We start from the raw sequence: 327 nt of genomic DNA, 5'->3' as shown, positions 1-327 counted from the left end.
CATGGTCTCGCCCTTCCTTTCTCTGCTCCCACCACTTCCCTCTGCCAGGGGATTGCACGCAGAGCACAGTTGTAGAGAAAGCCTTCGGGGATTTCCAGCCTTGGCTGCAGGGCTCAGGCCTCTGCTGGGAACACCCCACTTCTTTGCCCGAAGAACTGTCACCTCACTTGCCAGAGGGCAGATGTCTGTGCAGCCTATCCGCTCCTCAGATGGCGCCGAGCCCCCTCGGTGTCCCCCATCTGATCTCTGGAACTTTCCATTGGAGCCCCCAGCCCACCGTGTGTGACGCCTCCCCACCCCCCCATTCCAGCGCATAGTGTGTCTGTC

The sequence above is a fragment of the Myotis brandtii genome, unplaced genomic scaffold, assembly GCF_000412655.1.
Source record: "Myotis brandtii unplaced genomic scaffold, ASM41265v1 scaffold601, whole genome shotgun sequence".
In the NCBI taxonomy this organism is placed as follows: Eukaryota; Metazoa; Chordata; class Mammalia; order Chiroptera; family Vespertilionidae; genus Myotis; species Myotis brandtii.
The sequence above is the reverse complement of the archived record's forward strand: the minus strand, read 5'-3'. Positions refer to the sequence as shown.